Below are 20,378 nucleotides of genomic sequence, written 5' to 3'. Positions count from 1 at the left end.
GGGATAACTCTACCCACAGAATTTGTCCAGTTAAAAACAATGCTCTTCTCTTTGCGATTCACGTCATGTCACGGGTGTTGGCCACAGCCCGCAACAACCAGCTGCAGCTTGTTTCCATGGTGTTTTTATCTTCGCGATTCAAGCCATGTCATGCTGATCCATTTGTCACAGCTCCCAACATACCAGCAGCAGCTTGTTTATGCTCGTGCACGGGAATATGCTTTCGTCAATGAACCAAGTGACCCGGGCAAGTGGCCGCCATCCAGCGACCAGAGGTCCTTGTAGGTTGGATTGTCCAACTTACTATGAGTCAGGGTAGGTTTTGGGCGAATATTGAAGTCATTTTCTTGTATGAAAGTCCAACAATCTCGTTTAGACCATTAAAGTAGTGATTTAAATGGTCTTATATTAGTTTATAGGGGAGTATGTAGGAGATGACGGATGATTGTATAACACACAATCGTCAAATATCTACCATGAGTAGTGGGAGAAGTTGCTCGAATGTGCGGCTCTTGCGGAGCTAGCCCAAATCTTCTGAGGGGGCGAATCACAATATATAGATGTTCGAAAGGGCCAAAGACGATATTTTTTCCAATCTGAGGACCCTAGAAAATTTTTCTTCACAATTTTGACCAAGTTTTTTTTTTGGGGGGGGGGGGGGGGGGGATGCCCCCTACATGCCCAGCGCTCCACCAGTGGCTGTGCACTCCCCTTCCTTAGAGTAGGACTCCGTTTCCTGGCACCTGGAGTCCAATCATGAGTGTGTCAGGTCTGGTGGCAATGTTGAACCAAGATTTAGCTACTCCACCTCTACGCATGAGCTTGGTTAGGACTCCGCCAAACCCATGGTTGGTAGTCTGGCCCCACCTATGTCGTCACTACAAGTGCGTTTGATTAAAAAAGTTAAAGCTTTGGCTAAACTTAGGGAGGCGATGAGTAAGGTATTTCAAAGTTTCATATTATTCGGGTAATCAGGTTCCCAATTTTGTTAAGTTTAATGGTGAGGGTACGAAAAAAACATGGGAGCATGCTAGCCAATATTTGGTGAAATTAGGTGAAGCGTGTTTTTTAATGAGTTGAAAGTGTGTTTACTTCTTCTATCTTTAATTTTCACTGCATTTTCACGGTTTGTTGCTTTACACACGGCCCTGTTCTCATATGGTCGCAACTAGAACAAAAATTTCATCATAATTTTTAAGCAACGACGATAATGAGCTTGATTTATCATATATTACATCGATTAACCAATAACATGATGAATCGGTCACTGATCATGTCAAAGATTTAAAGATATAAAAACAATGTTATAACTTAGTGATAACTAGGAGACATTTGACAGATCTTGTGCTTAATGGCTTAAAAACTCACATTAGAAATAGGTTAGAAGATTATAAGTTTATAAGTACTAACCAAGTCTTACAAAAAGTTTTGGCTCAAAAGAGATGAGGAAAACAACTTAAAGAAATTCGTAGGTCTAAATCCAATAGTTCTAAAATGCATATGGTTTAATATGGTAATGATAGCACGAGCAATGTGGTTGAGGTATATGCTGCTGATTTTGTATGGTCCTCAAAGGCCAAACCACATACATGCAATGCCTTTAAATGGATTGGCAAGAATTGTGATGAAGAAATGAAATTCGCTTTTGATAAGATATTTGATGCTTTGCCCCCTACATGCCCAGCGCTCCACCAGTGGCTGTGCACTCCCCTTCCTTTGAGTAGGACTCCGTTTCCTGGCACCTGGAGTCCAATCATGAGTGTCAGGTCCGGTGGCAATGTTGAACCAAGATTTAGCTACACCACCTCTACGCATGAGCTTGGTTAGGACTCCGCCAAACCCATGGTTGGTAGTTTGGCCCCACCTATGTCGTCACTACAAGTGCGTTTGATTAAAAAAAGTTAAAGCTTTGGCTAAACTTAGGGAGGCTATGAGTAAGGTATTTCAAAGTTTCATATTATTCGGGTAATCAGGTTCCCAATTTTGTTAAGATTAATGGTGAGGATACGAAAAAAACATGGGAGCATGCTAGCCAATATTTGGTGCAGTTAGGTGAATCGTGTTTTTTAATGAGTTGAAAGTGTGTTTACTTCTTTTATCTTTAATTTTCACTGCATTTTCACGGTTTGTTGCTTTACACACGGCCCTGTTCTCATATGGTCGACTAGAACAAAAATTTCATCATAATTTTTAAGCAACGACGATAATGAGCTTGATTTATCATATATTACATCGATTAACCAATAACATGATGAATCGGTCACTGATCATGTCAAAAGATTTAAAGATATAAAAACAATGTTATAACTTAGTGATAACTGGGAGACATTTGACAGATCTTGTGTTTAATGGCTTAAAAACTCACATTAGAAATAGGTTAGAAGATTATAAGTTTATAAGTACTAACCAAGTCTTACAAAAAGTTTTGGCTCAAAAGAGACGAGGAAAACAACTTAAAGAAATTCGCAGGTCTAAATCCAATAGTTCTAAAATGCATATGGTTTAATATGGTAATGATAGCACGGGCAATGTGGTTGAGGTATATGCTGCTGAGTTTGTATGGTCCTCAAAGGCCAAACCACATACATGCAATGCCTTTAAATGGATTGGCAAGAATTGTGATGAAGAAATGAAATTCGCTTTTGATAAGATATTTGATGCTTTGCCCCCTACATGCCCAGCGCTCCACCAGTGGTTGTGCACTCCCCTTCCTTTGAGTAGGACTCCGTTTCCTGGCACCTGGAGTCCAATCATGAGTGTGTCAGGTCTGGTGGCAATGTTGAACCAAGATTTAGCTACACCACCTCTATGCATGAGCTTGGTTAGGACTCCGCCAAACCCATGGTTGGTAGTCTGGCCCCACCTATGTCGTCACTACAAGTGCGTTTGATTAAAAAAAGTTAAAGCTTTGGCTAAACTTAGGGAGGCTATGAGTAAGGTATTTCAAAGTTTCATATTATTCGGGTAATCAGGTTCCCAATTTTGTTAAGATTAATGGTGAGGGTACGAAAAAAACATGGGAGCATGCTAGCCAATATTTGGTGCAATTAGGTGAAGCGTGTTTTTTAATGAGTTGAAAGTGTGTTTACTTCTTTTATCTTTAATTTTCACTGCATTTTCACGGTTTGTTGCTTTACACACGACCCTGTTCTCATATGGTCACAACTAGAACAAAAATTTCATTATAATTTTTAAGCAACGACGATAATGAGCTTGATTTATCATATATTACATCGATTAACCAATAACATGATGAATCGGTCACTGATCATGTCAAAAGATTTAAATATATAAAAACAATGTTATAACTTAGTGATAACTGGGAGACGTTTGACAGATCTTGTGCTTAATGGCTTAAAAACTCACATTAGAAATAGGTTAGAAGATTATAAGTTTATAAGTACTAACCAAGTCTTACAAAAAGTTTTGGCTCAAAAGAGATGAGGAAAACAACTTAAAGAAATTCGTAGGTCTAAATCCAATAGTTCTAAAATGCATATGGTTTAATATGGTAATGATAGCACGGGCAATGTGGTTGAGGTATATGCTGTTGAGTTTGTATGGTCCTCAAAGGCCAAACCACATACATGCAATGTCTTTAAATGGATTGGCAAGAATTGTGATGAAGAAATGAAATTTGCTTTTGATAAGATATTTGATGCTTTGCCGCAAGCTACATTATTAGAATATCACATACTTCACAAATATCATAATTCTTTCTCTCATGCGACTAATGAGTGCAATGTTTTTCAACAACAGATACAATCGGCTATTAATGATTGATGATTGAATTTTGTTGAAACGCAAGTGGATAAGCTGCACTTCCCGATGAAAATTATGGATTTGGAGGGGAAGCAGATATTAATTTGGCTCGATGTAGTTGAACCCACTAACAAAAAATAGTGTTGTTATCTGTGAACCAATAAAACCAAAGAAGGCGAGAAGGCATTGGGAAGGGATGTTGTACTTAACAAGCAACATGGTGAAAGGAAGACATTGAATATAAAAAATCCTATAATTCACTTCTAGACTATTTGGCTTGCCAAAGTGTAGGATTTTTTTATCGTAATATTCATGTCTCCTTGCCACAGGGTTGCTTGTCGAGTATAGCCTCCCTTCTCAAAACCTTAGAGCATCTCCAGCTGTTCGGCCACCCAGGGGCCTGAAATAGCGCCACCTGGGGGCCAACCGGCGGTAAAATCGGCGGGGGGGGGGGGGGGGCTCGGGTTTCCAGCCGACCCCCTAAGTTCGCCCCCCCCCCGCAGCCGCCGATTTTGGCCCAAATGCGGGCCACATTCGGCATGTTTCGACACAAATTCACAAAAAACTAATTTTTATCGCATAGTTCATCACAGAAATCAATACAAATCAAATAGTTCAATGAATCAAAGTCATAACTCAAACACAAATAAAAACTCATATTTCATCACACGTCGAGCTAGGCGTTGCCATTGAGCCTCCATAGGTGCTCCACCAGATCATGTTGCAGTTCTTGATGCACCCGTGGGTCTCGGATCTCCTGACACATATTGAGGAAGGCAGCCTAGGTTGCCGGTAGCTGGTGATCAACTTGGGCAAGAGGACCCTGCCTGTAATATGGTTTAGTGTCAAACACTGTCTCTTCCTGCTTGCTCTCAATGATCATGTCGTGCAAGATGACACATCAAATCATGACTTCCCACATTTAATCTTTCGACCAGGTCGGAGCAGGGTACCAGACAACAACAAATCGAGATTGGAGCACACCAAATGCCCGCTCGACATCCTTCCTGCAAGCCTCCTAACACTTGGCAAAGTAGGAGTTCTTGCCTCCTGGCACAGGGTTTGAGATAGTCTTCACAAATGTGGACCATCTCGGATAGATGCCATCTGCTAGGTAGTATCCCTTGTTGTAGTGGTGCCCATTGACCTCGAAGTTCACCGGAGGAGCATGACCTTCAACAAGCTTTGCAAAGACATTCGAGCACTTCAGTACGTTGATGTCATTGTGAGTTCCTGGCATACTAAAGAAGGAGTGCCAAATCCAGAGGTCCTATGTGGCCACTGCCTCAAGTACCACACTGCAAACTCCTTTGGCGCCTTTGTACATCCCCTGCCAAGCAAATGGACAGTTTTTTCATGCCCGGTGCATGCAGTCGATGCTTCCAAGCATCCCAGGAAATCCTCTTGTTGCATTCTGTGGTAGGATCCGAGCAGTGTCTTCAGCATTGGGTGATCGCAAGTATTGTGGTCCAAACACTGCCACCACTACCCTGCAGAACTTGTCCAAACACTCAATGGTGGTGGACTCGGCCATGCGTCCATAGTCTTCCAGTATATCACCGGGAGCTCCGTATGCAAGCATCCTCATAGTTGTCGTGCACTTCTGGAGTGAGGTGAATCCAAGTGTGCCGGTGTAATCCTTCTTCAATTGAAGTAGCTGTCGAACTCCCGGATGGAATTCACAATCCTAAGGAAGAGCTTTCGGCTCATCCGACAACGGCGCCGAAATACTTTCTCGCAGTGCAGTGGAGCGTCAGCGAAGTAGCTATAGTTGGCGTAGAGCAAGCAATAGCCCTCCAAATGATGCCGCTGCTTGCTCTTCTAGTGGCCTGGCGCCGAGCCACCTCGCCGCGACTTTGCATTGCTCGCGAATAGACCAACTAGAGCGGCGAGGACCATGAGGTGCTCTTCGTCCTGAACGTCGGCCTCGGCTTCCTCCTCCAGCAGCGCCGCGAACGCCTCCTTGTCGTTCGAGTCCATTGCTGAGCAGACAAACCGCCGAATGCCTGGCGGGCATGGTAGGCGCAAAGCCGCCGGTATCCCCGCCTGCCTGGCCGGAGCGCCGGAAAGCTCCAGGAGCGGAATGGAGATGCGGTGGTGAACCCTCTCTTTTCCGGCAGGAAAATGGCCTTCTTAGCGGCGGTGGGCAGGTAAGCTTCACCGGGATCGGCACGGTGGCGGAAGGGGTAGTACGTGCGGGGGGCGAAGCTGGACGTGCAAAAAACATTTTTCTCCTGACAGTGGTGGCCCATGCGCCGTTTTTCCTTCCCCGAAGCCCCCAAGCGCCCCTAGTGCGCTGGGTTCAGCCTGCGATCGCCGGGCCAAAAAATGGGCCTAGCCGGTGGAATTCGGCATCCTGGGGGGCGACTGGGTTTTTTTTTCGGCGCCGGCATAAAAAAACTCGCCCTGGGGGGTTATCGGGGGCGTGAGTGGAGATGCTCTTAGTGCTCTCTTTGATTTTTTTGGGTTCACCAATGACATTATTTTTGTTGGCGAAATCGGCTACACCGGGTGAAATTAAAACATTCTTCCCCTCCAAATTCACAGTGTTCATTGGGAATGGATGCTTATCACTTGCATTTAAGAGAAATTAAAACATCCATAATTAATACTAGTTGATTGTATTTGTCGTTGAAAAATATCACAATCATTAATTACATGAGAAAAAAGAATTATGATATTTGCAATAAACTCGCCGTTTTAGCTCTTCAAGCAATGAAAAGGTATGTTATACTCTAATAAATTTATCTTGCAGCAATCATCAAATATCTTGCCACATTTATATATACCAAAACTGAATTTCACTTCATCATGATTCATGCGAATTGGCTTAAGAGCATTGCATGTATGTGGTTTGGCCTTTGAGATCCAAGCAGACTCAGCTGCATAGACATCAACCTCATTGTATGAACTATCATGATCACATTCAACCATATGCATTTTACAATGATTAGGTTTAGACTATGAATTTCTTCAAGTTATTTGCTTCAGCAACTTAGATCCAAAACCTTTTAGAAGACTTGGTTAATACTTAAAAACTCATAACCTTCTAACATTTCTTTAATGCGAGTTTTATGCCATTAAGCAGAAGATCTGAAGTCTCTCATAGTTATTACTCCCTCCGTTCCCGAATATAAGTCTTTTTAGAGATTCCAACAAGTGACTACATACGGAGTAAAATGAGTGAATCTACACTCTAAAATATGACTACATACATCTGTATGTTGTAGTCTATTTGAAATGTCTAAAAAGACTTCTATTTAGGAACAGAGGGAGTACTAACCTATAACAATGTGGTTTTATATCTTTAAACCTTTTCACGCAATTGGTGATTGATTCGTCATGTATTTGTTTAACTGATGAAAGATGTGATAATTTAAGCTCATTATCGCTGCTATAAAAAATAACATGATTTTTTTTGTTCTAGTTGCAGTATATGAGAATATAGCCTTCAGTAAAGCATCAAACCATGAAAATGCCATGACAATTAAAGATAAAGGGAATAAGCGCACTTCCTACTCATTTTAGAAACCTGGTTCACCTTGTTAGAGTGTTTATATATAGCCATGTAGCCTTTTGTATTTACTCCACTGTATTTACCTTTGTGCATCAAGTCTCATGATACACTTGACACTCGTTTTAAACCTTATAGTGTTCGATGAGCATTGATGTGAAAGCCTTGATCCATAAAACACGAGAATGATTTTTCTTTCATATTTTGATGTTGCTTACTTAATTTGTATCAACTATATTTTATTGATGTGCATCACTATCCTTTAAATCATGCCTAATTACATCAGATTGATTATACTTTATGCAAGTGCATTCACACTCAAAATATTTATTTTGTCATGTACTACTTGAGGACGAGTACAAATTAAGCTTGGCGATGCTGATACGTCTCAAATGTCTCTATAATTTTTTATTGTTCCATGCCATATTTATATTAAATTAGCATACTTTTGGAAGCAATTTAAATCATTTTTATTATTATTTTGGACTAAAATATTAATCCAATGCCTAATGCCAAATGATGTTTTTTGGACTTTTCATGAAAATTGATTTTATCTGGCTCAAAAAAATCAGCAAAAGTTTCAAGTCCAGAGGCTTCTGGGGGTCACCGACCTAAGCCAGGGGTGTGTCTATGGGCCCCATGTGCCACCCTCGCACATCAGGGGAGTGTGTGGCTGTGCTACGTGGCCCCCTGGTGCGCCAATTTACCGCCTCTCAGTCTCTGTGCCTTCATACACTTCCGAAAACCCTCAGGAATTTATCGCCCTATTTTTTCGCCGTTGTACACCTCTATTTCTTCGCGGTCCAATCTAAAGGCCTTTATTAGTACTCTCCCGGAGGGGGAAATCATCTCGGTGGCCATTTCCATCAAACTTGAAGGCCATCATGATCGCCCGTAAGTAGTTTCCTTTGGACTATGGGTCTGTAACAATAGCTAGATGGCTCTCTCTCTCTCTCTCTGGCTTCTCAATACAAAGATCACATGAGCTGTCCTACATGATCTTGATCCATCTGATGTAATTCTTGCAGTGTGTTTGCTATGATATGATACGATGAATTGTCACTTTATAATCAAATTTATTCATGAATTATTTTGAGGTCTATTTGGTTTCTTTGCTGCATAATTCTCATTCATATATGATCTTCGATCTATTCTCTCTATCTCTGGCCAAGTTTGGAGTTTGATCTTCGGATGGAGTTGTGTATGATAGTTGGGTTCAATCTTGCAACTAAGCTACTGCAATGACAGAAAGTGGAAAATACTTGTATTGTGTTGTTGCTGCTAGGGATAAAAAATGGTTGGGTAATTGTACATTGAACGCAAGGTGAAGATAATATATCATCTACTTCATATCACCGTTCTTATTGCAATATTATGTTTTACTTAATACTTTGAGATGCATGTTGGATAGTGGTCTTGGGATGGAGATTAGATATAGATGCAGTTGGATAACAGTCTATAGATTTACATGTGTGATGCTCACATGTTGATTATGCCATGGTTATTTATACTCATAAATATTGTAATTTAATTGCTGCTCAACTATAATTTGTTCACCACACCATTGCTTATCTTTTGAGAGAGACCGCTAGTGAACCTATGGATTCCGGTCCATCTTCACCCATAAAGCTTTTAATATCAATTCACGTTCTTTTAATTCCTTGCATTTAATTTCCTTTTAATTTCAATCCAATCTTTCCACTGTTGCATTTAATTTATTTTGTAACTAGGGTAGCTAGTGAGATTGACAACCTCGCTAGACCTCTTGGGGAACAAGGAGTTTTTGTATTTGTGCGTGCATGCACTGATGATAACCCACAAGTATAGGGGATCGTTTGTAGCCTTCTTCGATAAATAAGAGTGTCGAACCCAACAAGGAGCTAAAGGCAGAACAAATATTCCCTCAAGTTCTATCGACCACCGATACAACTCTACGCACACTGGACGTTTGCTTTACCGGAAACAAGTATGAAACTAGTTTGTAGGTGTGATGCTAGAACTACTTTGCAAGAATAAAACTACAAGGACCTTGCAAGATAATAAAAGTTAGGTGTTTAGTAAAAGGGTTTGTGTCAACAAGAAAGTTATTTGTCCCTAGGCAATCGATAACAAGTACCGATAATCATTCTTGTAATTTTATATGAGGGAGAGGCATGAGCTAACATACTTTCTCTACTTGGATTATATGCACTCATGATTGAAGGAAATATGCCCTAGAGGCAATAATAAAGTTGTTATTTATATTTCCTTATATCATGATAAATGTTTATTATTCATGCTAGAATTGTATTAACCGGAAACTTAGTACATGTGTGAATACATAGACAAACACAGTACCCCTAGTATGCCTCTACTTGACTAGCTCGTTAATCAAAGATGGCTAAGTTTCCTAGCCATAGACATGTGTTGTCATTTGATGAACGGGATCACATCATTAGAGAATGATGTGATGGACAAGACCCATCCGTTAGCTTAGCATAATCATCGTTAAGTTGTATTGCTATTGCTTTCTTCATGACTTATACATGTTCCTATGACTATGAGATTATGCAACTCCCGAATACCGGAGGAACACTTAGTGTGCTATCAAACGTCACAACGTAACTGGGTGATTATAAAGATGCTCTACAGGTGTCTCCGATGGTGTTTGTTGAGTTGGCATAGATCGAGATTAGGATTTGTCACTCCGTGTATCGGAGAGGTATCTCTGGGCCCTCTTGGTAATGCTCATCACTATAAGCCTTGCAAGCAATGTGACTAATGAGTTAGTTGGGGGATGATGCATTACAGAACGATTAAAGAGACTTGTCGGTAACGAGATTGAACTAGGTATGGTGATACCAACGATCGAATCTCGGGCAAGTAACATACCGATGACAAAGGGAACAACATATGTTGTTATGCGGTTTGACCGATAAAGATCTTCGTAGAATATGTAGGAGCCAATATGAGTATCCAGGTTCTGCTATTGGTTATTGAGCGGAGATGTGTCTCGGTCATGTCTGCATAGTTCTCGAACCCGTAGGGTCCGCACGCTTAACGTTCGATGACGATTTGTATTATGAGTTTATGTGATTTGATGACCGAAGGTTGTTCGGAGTCCCGGATGAGATCACGTACATGACGAGGAGTCTCGAAATGGTCGACAGGTAAATATTGATATATTGGAAGGCTATATTCGGACATTGGAAAGGTTCCGAGTGATTCGGGTATTTTTTGGAGTACCGGAGTGTTACGGGACTTCGCCGGGGGAAGTAGTGTGCCTTAATGGGCCATACGGGAAAGGAGAGAAGGGCCTCAAGGGGTGGCCGCGCCCCCCCCATGGCAAGTACGAATTGGACTAGGGAGGGGGCGGTGCCCCTTCTCTTTCCTTCTCCGTCTCCTACTCCTTCCCTCTCTCCCCTCTTGGAAAAGGAAGGAGACTCCAACTAGGATTGGGAATCCTAGTTGGACTCCCCCTATAGGCGCGCCCCTCCTAGGCCGGCCTCCTCCTCCTCCCTCCTTTATATACGTGGGCAGGGGGCACCCCAAAGCACTCCAAGATTTTTCTTAGCCGTGTGTGGTGCCCCCCTCCACAGTTACACACCTCGGTCATATCGTCGTAGTGCTTAGGCGAGGCCCTGCATGCGCCGGTAACTTCATCATCACCGTCACCATGTTATATGCACGAGTAGAACACAGAGTTATGGGCGATAATAGTCATACTTCTTACCAGCATGTCATACTTTGATTCGGCGGTATTGTTGGATGAAGCGACCCGGACCGACATTACATGACCGCATTCATGAGACTGGTTCTACCGCCGTGCTTCACACACAGGTGACTAGTAGGTGTGTGTTTCTCCAGCTTTAGTTGAATCGAGTTTGACTACGCCTGGTCCTTGTTGAAGGTTAAAACAGCACACTTGATGAAAAATCGTGGTTTTGATGCGTAGGTAAGAACGGTTCTTGCTAAAGCCCATAGCAGCCACGTAAAACTTGCAACAACAAAGTAGAGGCGTCTAACTTGTTTTTGCAGGGCATGTTGTGATGTGATATGGTGAAGATGTGATGAGATATAAATTGTTATATTAGATGATCATGTTTTGTAAAGTTATCGGCAACTGGCAGGAGCCTTATGGTTGTCTCTTTATTGCATAAGATGCAAGCGCCATGTAACTGCTTTACTTTATCGCTATGCGATAGCAATAGTTGCAAAAAGCAATAGTTGCAAAAAGCAATAGTTGGCGAGACGACCATGTGACGACACGTTCACAGAGATCAAGATGATGGAGATCATGGTGTCATGCCGGTGACGATGGAGATCATGACGGTACTTTGGAGATGGAAATCAAAGGCACAAGATGATGATGGCCATATCATGTCACATATTTTGATTGCATGTGATTTTATGCATCTTATTTTGCTCAGTACGACGGTAGCTTTATAAGATGACCCCTTACTAAAATTTCAAGGTGTAAGTGTTCTCCCTGAGTATGCACTGTTGCGACAGTTCTTCGTGCTGAGACACCACATGATGATAGGGTGTGATAAGCTCTACGTTCACATACAACGGGTGCAAGCCAGTTTTGCACACGCAGAATACTCAGGTTAAACTTGACGAGCCTAGCATATGCAGATATGGCCTCGGAACACTGAGATCGAAAGATCGAACGTGAATCATATAGTAGATATGATCAACATAGTGATGCTCACCATTGAAAACTATTCCATCTCATGTGATGATCGGACATGGTTTAGTTGATATGGATCATGTGATCATTTAGATGACTAGAGTGATGTCTATCTAAGTGGGAGTTCTTAAGTAATATGAATAATTGAACTTTAATTTATCATGTACTTAGTCCTGATAGTATTTGCATAACTATGTTGTAGATCAATAGCTCGCGATGTAGCTCCCCGTTTATTTTTGATATGTTCCTAGAGAAAAATAAGTTGAAAGATGATAGTAGCAATGATGCGGACTTGGTCCGTGATCTAAGGATTATCCTCATTGCTGCACAGAAGAATTATGTCCTTGATGCACCGCTAGGTGACAGAACTATTGCAGGAGCAGATGCAGACGTTATGAACGTTTGACAAGATCGGTATGATGACTACTTGATAGTTTAGTGCACCATGCTTTACGACTTAGAACCGGGACTTCAAAAATGTTTTGAAATGTCACGGAGCATATGAGATGTTTGCTACCTCTTGAGGATGCGTTGGTTTTCCCTTGAAGAGGAAAGGGTGATGCAGCAAAGTAGCGTAAGTATTTCCCTCTGTTTTTGAGAACCAAGGTATCAATCCAGTAGGAGATTACACACAAGTTGCCTAGTACCTGCACAAACAATCAAGAACCTTGCAACCAACGCGATAAAGGGGTTGTCAATCCCTTCACGGCCACTTGCAAAAGTGAGATCTGATAAAGATAGTAAGATACATATTTTTGGTATTTTTGTTGTATAGATTGGAAAGTAAAGATTGCAAAATAAAATAAATAGTAAACTAGAATTATAGATCGGAAACTTATATGATGTAAAATAGACCCGGGGGCCATAGGTTTCACTAGTGGCTTCTCTCATGATATCATATATTACGGTGGGTGAACAAATTACTGCCGAGCAATTGATAGAAAAGCGCATAGTTATGAGAATATCTAGGCATGATCATGAATATAGGCATCACGTCTGTGTCAAGTAGACCGAAATGATTCTGCATCTACTACTATTACTCCACACATCGACCGCTATCCAGCACGCATCTAGAGTATTAAATTCATAAGAACAGAGTAACGCATTAGGCAAGATGACATGATGTAGAGGGATAAACTCAAGCAATATGATAAAAACCCCATATTTTTATCCTCGATGGCAACAATACAATACGTGTCTTGCTGCCCCTACTGTCACTGGGAAAGGACACCGCAAGATTGAACCCAAAGCTAAGCACTTCTCCCATTGCAAGAAAGATCAATCTAGTAGGCCAAACTAAACCGATAATTCGTAGAAACTTGCAAAGATAACAAATCATGCATATAAGAATTCAGAGAAGAATCAAATATTGTTCATAGATAATCTTGATCATAAACCCACAATTCATCGGATCTCGGCAAACACACCGCAAAAAGTACTACATCGAATAGATCTCCAAGAACATCGAGGAGAACTTTGTATTGAGAACCAAAGAGAGAGAAGAAGCCATCTAGCTAATAACTATGGACCCGAAGGTCTGTGGTAAACTACTCACACATCATCGGAGAGGCTATGGTGTTGATGTAGAAGCCCTCCGTGATCGAATCCCCCTTCGGTAGATCGCCGAAAAAGGCCCCAAGATGGGATCTCACGGGTACAGAAGGTTGCGGTGGTGGAAAAGTGGTTCCGTGGCTCTCCTGGATGTTTTCAGGGTATAAGAGTATATATAGGCGAAAGAAGTAGGTCAGTGGAGCTACGAGGGGCCCACGAGGGTGGGGGGCGCGCCTACCCCCCCGGGCGTGCCCTCCTTCCTCGTGGCCGCCTCGTTGCGTCTCTGGCTTCCACTCCAAGTCTCCTGGATTGCGTTTGTTCCAAGAAAGATCCTCGCGAAGGTTTCATTCCGTTTGGATTCCGTTTGATATTCCTTTTCTGCGAAACATTGAAATAGGCAAAAAAAACAGCAATTTGCACTGGGCCTTCGGTTAATAGGTTAGTCCCAAAAATAATATAAAAGAGTATATTAAAGCCCATTACACATCCAAAATAGATAAGATAATAGCATGGAACATTCAAAAATTATAGATACGTTGGAGACGTATCAAGCATCCCCAAGCTTAATTCCTGCTCGTCCTCGAGTAGGTAAATGATAAAAACAGAATTTTTGATGTGGGATGCTACCTAACATAATTTTCAATGTAATTTTCTTTATTGTGGCATGAATGTTCAGATCCTAAAGATTCAAGACAAAAGTTTAATATTGGCATAAAAATAATAATACTTCAAGCATACTAACTAAGCAATTATGTCTTCTCAAAATAACATAGGCAAAGAAAGCTCATCCCTACAAAATCATATAGTTTGGCCATGCTTCATTTTCGTCACACAAAATGCTCTCATTATGCACAACCCCGATGACAAGCCAAGCAATTGTTTCATACTTTAGTATTCTCAAACTTTTTCAACTTTCACGCAATACATGAGCGCGGGCCATGGACATAGCACTATGGGTGGAATAGAATATGATGATGGAGGTTGTGTGGAGAAGACAAAAAAAAGAAAGTCTCACATCGACGCGGCTAATCAACGGGCTATGGAGATGCCCATCAATTGATGTCAATGCGAGGAGTAGGGATTGCCATGCAACGAATGCACTAGAGCTATAAATGTATGAAAGCTCAACAAAAGAAACTAAGTGGGTGTGCATCCAACTTGTTTGCTCACGAAGACCTAGGGCATTTGAGGAAGCCCATTGTTGGAATATACAAGCCAAGTTCTATAATGAAAAATTCCCACTAGTATATGAAAGTGACAAAATAAGAAACTCTCTATCATGAAGATCATGGTGCTACTTTGGAGCACAAGTGTGGAAAAAGGATAGTAGCATTGTCCCTTCTCTCTTTTTCTCTCATTTTTTGGGCCTTCTCTTTTTTTGGCCTTTCTCCTTTTTTATTTGGCCTTTCTCTTCTTCTTTTTTTGGCCTTTCTCTTTTTCCTTACACGGGACAATGCTCTAATAATGATGATCATCACACTTATATTTATTTACAACTCAAGGATTACAACTCAATACTAGAACAATATGACTCTATATGAGTGCCTCCGGCGGTGTACCGGGATGGGCAATGAATCAAGAGTGACATGTATGAAAAATATGCATGGTGGCCTTGCCACAAATATGATGTCAACTACATGGTCATGCAAGGCAATATGACAATGATGAAGCGTGTCATAATAAAAGGAACGGTGGAAAGTTGCATGGCAATATATCTCGGAATGGCTATGGAAATGCCATAATAGGTAGGTATGGTGGCTGTTTTGAGGAAGATATAAGGAGGTTTATGTGTGATAGAGCGTATCATATCACGGGATTTGGATGCACCGGCGAAGTTTGCACCAACTCTCGAGGTGAGAAAGGGCAATGCATGGTACCGAAGAGGCTAGCAATGATGGAAGAGTGAGAGTGCGTATAATCCATGGACTCAACATTAGTCATAAAGAACTCACATACTTATTGCAAAAATCTACAAGTCATCAAACCAAGCACTACGCGCATGCTCCTAGGGGGATAGATTGGTAGGAAAAGACCATCGCTCGTCCCCGACCGCCACTCATAAGGAGGACAATCAAAGAAACACCCCATGCTTCAAATTTGTTACACAACGGTTACCATACGTGTATGCTACGGGACTTGCAAACTCCAACACAAGTATTTCTCAAATTCAGAATTACTCAACTAGCACGACTCTAATATTACCATCTTCATATCTCAAAACAATCATCAAGTATCAAACTTCTCATAGTATTCAATGCACTTTATATGGAAGTTTTTATTATACCCATCTTGGATGCCCATCATATTAGGACTAATTTTATAGCCAAAGTAAATTACCATGCTGTTCTAAAGGACTTGTTTGACGTGTTTTTGCGCTTCCTGCTTTCAGAAAATCTAAGTTTAATTTTAGTTTCTTTTTAAGTGCAAGTTATACACATCTATGATCGGGTGTACATGCACATACATATACGCAATAGGCAATCCTCGATTCGGCTGTACGTGCATGCATGCACTTTGAGTTTTGCTCACGTTACTAACTAATGTATACTTGCACTAGATACTCGGTGGTATAGTCTTACATACATGCAGGCTTACACTTTGGAAGGCCAAATCCACGTCTATACCATGCACGCGTGAGATAACTTATAGATATACATAACTCTCTTTGAGTACCCGTATACCGGCACCCTGGCCGGCGTGTATTTATACATCTCTGAATACCCACATATATATGCAGCCAAAAAAGGAAAAGGGTAAGCAATACACGGGAGAAGATCTTTGGTATGTATGTGGGGTTTTGTTTTTGCAGAAGTATGCGCCAAGAAAAATAATGAAGGGATAAGCAGCGAAGGTAGATGGATTAGTTGTAGTTGATATCCCGTCCAAGAAAATCGGCAACAGCCGAACGGCCGTGGCCTTGCTACGCGTCGCCATCCATCCAGCCACCCTGCTGCCTATATATACACATACAAAGCACGACCGGCAGAAGGGGGAGACACGGGGGAGAGAAACGCCGCAAGGCCGCCGCCATTCACCAACACGCGGCCAGAAGGGGAAGAGCCAGCCCACGAACACATACCAAGCAAGAGGCAGCCGGCGAAACCACGTCGAAGAAGACGCCCCCATGGCGGCGCCGTCGACGACGAGACACGGCAGTGAAGCAATGATCTTTATGTTATCATCTATTTTGCAGGATGTCTAAGGACACTGGGAGAGGACGACGGCCAGGGAGGAAGGCATCGAGAGACACCCAAGAGGAGACGCGCCCGTGCGGCAGCGTCGATGGAGTTGGCATCTTGTCGGAGGAGACGTACATAAAAGATGCTGCTGCACCAACGCCGAGGCCGATCAGGCGACGAGAAGCGGCAGCGCCCGGGAGGACGACTCGGAATTAGCTGCCCAATCTTGACCGGCGCGTCGGCAGTGGCAACGATGCCCTCATCACCCTCTTCCTTTTCTTTGTGGTTGTTTTACCAGGGTTCAGGCAGGGCAATAGAGGGACTCACGCACCTCCAGAGGAGGGCAGAGGAGATGCGCCCCTGGCGGCAGCATCGGCAAGATCGGGACGGAGATGACAGCCAGCCGAGAGCGCGTACGGTCGGTGACTTGCTCGCGACGGTGCAAGTACACATGCGAGAAGACCGGCGAGAGGACGCGACGGCAGCAACGACACCCGCTCCGAGCACGACGACGGCGACAGCAACACATGCCGTTGCGTGTCAAGTCAAGCTAGCCCTTCAGAGGGTTGGAGACATCTCGAGTTGCATGACACGTGCATGCAAGGGCACATACAGTGCTATTCCCTTCAATCACTCGTTCCTATTTCTTTTCATATTAATATACCAGATCGCATCAAGAGGAACCGGGGAGGCACCCTCGGGAGGACTTGCAGACGCGCAGGTTGCCAAGAAGCACCCCGCGCCTAAAGGTAGCGGGTGGCGGCTGCACCTGAGGAGACCAAGACGAGGATTCGCGGAGAAGAAGGCTAGAAGGAAGGTTCTCACGGAGGGCTTGAAGACCAGACCGCAACAACATATCCAGCCACAGAACCTCATGTACGCAGGCATGCAGCTCACACGGAGGAGACGCGCCCAGCATCGTCGAGGATACCCGGACGGAACGCCGACGGCGACAACACGTCCGTCACCACTTTGACACCGGCGCCCTCGCGCACACTACTTCTGTGGATGAGCCCGCGGCGGCAACGCGAGCGCCGGGCTAAGAACATGACATGCATCTGCACCATAACATCATCTAAGGATGTCTAAGGACGCTGGACGGAGGAAGAGAAGACGCGCCCGATGGCGGCAGCGTCGGCATGCAGATGAGCCTTGAGGGGCCGAAGGGAAACCATGGCGCAGGACGCTCGTCGGGGGACCCACGCGCCCTGGCCCTTTCCGGCGGCAGCGTTTGCGACAAGGAGATGGAGGCAAAAGGAGTCATGCGCTCGCCGCTGTGGCGGCAACACACGTCAAGACGCGAGGCCGTGGCCGGCGCCGGTGCCCTCGCGCACACACACGTACCCTTGCCTGTTCGGCGGCTGCGCCGGTGACAAGGAGGACGGGCAGCAAGCGGAACACGCTGGTGCCGACCGGCTTGCGGATGAACATGGAGAACCACCTTTGAGGTTAACTAACAATAAATACATTCATCTATCTCTCTTGTGTATCAGGCGTATAGAGGTAATTACACCACTGGGGCTTGAACTTGCCATGAATGTGCACTTTAGTGCCTGAATTTGAAAAATACATTGAACTGGTTCCATAACTTGGCATGGACGTGCAAATACGGTTCACATCTTATATGTATACGTCCACGGCCTGACGAGGCACCCCAAATGTCCTGGTTTATGTGGAAAAACCCCTGGAATTGTTTTCTCCTTACATAAAAGACCTCGGTGAGAAACAAATATATTCACACGCTTGTGGTGAGGGATCGAACCTGTTACCTGTACCTTCATGTGGGAGTGGCTAACCAGCAAACAAGGTGAAATTTGTTGTCATATATATATATATATATATATATTCACACGCTTTTTATACACAGGTTGAACAACGTAAACAAATTAATTTATTCGATCAAAAATGGTGCCGGGTCAATTATTTGAACCTGCACCCTAATACTATATAGCGGCCACAAATACCACTCCAACCAAGAACATGTAATTTTACAAAGGATAAATTTCTCTTTATATAACACAATGCGCTCGTGTGGTGTAAAATGGACCATTTTCAACATTTCAGTTTTTTCCAGTTTTTGTAAAACTATGTAAATTATAATTGTGTGTTATAAATGATATATATATAATTAAATTAAAGTACATTAAAAATTCATATGATTTAATAAAATATCTCCACAAATAATTTTAAAAATAAAAACATTAAATATTAAATTAAATTAATTTTACAATTTTTAAAAGTGCTCACATTTTTAATGAAATATTAAAATAATTTAAGAAAGTTTTGTATATTTAAATAGATTCCCATATAATTCTAAACATTTCCATGTTATAAATAAAATATTTATGTAGTACATTAAAGTGTTCATACTTTAAGAAAAAAAAGTGTTGTTTTAAAAAGTTTATATAATATATAAAAGTTTGTGTGTTTAAAAAAAAAGCGAACCTAGTGCATCCTCAGATTGCAGATCCTCACATGAATAATATTTGAATAAAATAGACATTTTTATAATTCGTAAATATTTAAATTGTATGTATATGTTTTAAAATAACACATGAATTATTTTTAAAATGACATGTAAAATTTAAATTCTTTTTGAAATCATGTTTGTTATATAGTCATAAATATTAATTATACTTTAGAAACATGAGACCTTTTTGGTAGAAGTGGTATCCAAGGCTGATATATAACATTTTGTCGGATATTTGGATCACAAACCCGACACTATTTTTTGCTGGATTATTAAATTCCTTTAATTTATGTTGTTTCGCCTAGTGTACATAATGGTCATGAATCCAGTTTTGACTATACAACTGTGCTGCGGTCGACTGGCTAGCCGCGAGCTAACAGTAGTTCACTGGTTCGATTCCCTGCCAGTCTAGCTTTCAGTTTTATTTCAGCCCTTTATCTGTGAGGTCCTATTTCTAAGAAAATAGTTTTAAGGGGTTTTCCAAAAAATAGGCCGCACGCCCTGCCATTCAGTAGCTGACAGCGGGCCCCATGCCACGCCGGAATGCCTTGTCAGCATCGTGTGCGTATGCTGAAGAGATTTGAACTGTATTTGCACGCTCATGCCAAGTTATGAAACTAGTTCAATGTATTTTTCAAGTTTAGGCACTAAAGTGAACATCCGTGACAAGTTCAAGCACCAACGGTGTATTTACCTCAGGCGTATACGTACAAGGGTCCAGGAGCAGCACCTGGGCATGGAGGTTTGCAGCAGCTTCCCCTGCGTGCTTCGTCTGGGTAGCGGGCAGGAACCCAAGGAGAAGATGGTGGCATACATCCATCTGTCCTCGCACTAAGAGGCATCGGGAGGGTCCAGAAGCAACGCCCCAGGAGGCGACGGCGCGCCTGCTGCCGCGCGGTCGCAAACCATGCACCAGATGATGGCAGCGATGGCGCCATGGAGGTCGATGGCACGGAGGTGACCATCACCTCTCACATCCACTCCATCATGATGGTGCCACGAAAGATGATGACATGTGGCACACCACGACGCCGCCCACTGTTGATGTCATTAACCGGTGCCATGGAGGACGGTGTCCCTGGAGATCACCGTCATCACTCGCGCCCACTTCGTCACGATGGTCTTGTAGAAGACAACGATTCAGAGCTCGACAACGACGCAGCCCAACCGCTAGCCCCGGTGCTCTATCATGGCCCCGGCGAATAGGTCCTGGTGTACAGGTCGCGACGT

Source organism: Aegilops tauschii, chromosome 7 (assembly GCF_002575655.3).
Source record: "Aegilops tauschii subsp. strangulata cultivar AL8/78 chromosome 7, Aet v6.0, whole genome shotgun sequence".
Classification (NCBI taxonomy): Eukaryota; Viridiplantae; Streptophyta; class Magnoliopsida; order Poales; family Poaceae; genus Aegilops; species Aegilops tauschii.
The sequence above is the reverse complement of the archived record's forward strand: the minus strand, read 5'-3'. Positions refer to the sequence as shown.